Genomic DNA, 263 nt, shown 5'->3' with positions numbered 1-263 from the left:
GAGAAACTGCGTGGTTGGCCACAGAGGGGAGGCGCGCTCGATTTTAGCGCCTTGAAAGCTGACGGTGCGGGTGCATCCAGTTTTTATTAGTATTTCTGTCAGTGGCCAAGTTAGCTTCAGGCTTGTCTCTTATTCAGTTATTACCGGTGGCTATGAATTGAATAAATGTCTTAACGATTTTTAAAAACAGTATTGACATAAGTGACATTTTGTATATGTATGTATAAAGGGATGTAATTACGGTGGCCCTGAGAGGCCAAACG

Source organism: Pundamilia nyererei, unplaced genomic scaffold (assembly GCF_000239375.1).
Source record: "Pundamilia nyererei isolate P.nyererei 1_Seehausen unplaced genomic scaffold, PunNye1.0 scaffold00190, whole genome shotgun sequence".
Taxonomy (NCBI): Eukaryota; Metazoa; Chordata; class Actinopteri; order Cichliformes; family Cichlidae; genus Pundamilia; species Pundamilia nyererei.
Note: the sequence above shows the minus strand (reverse complement) of the source record.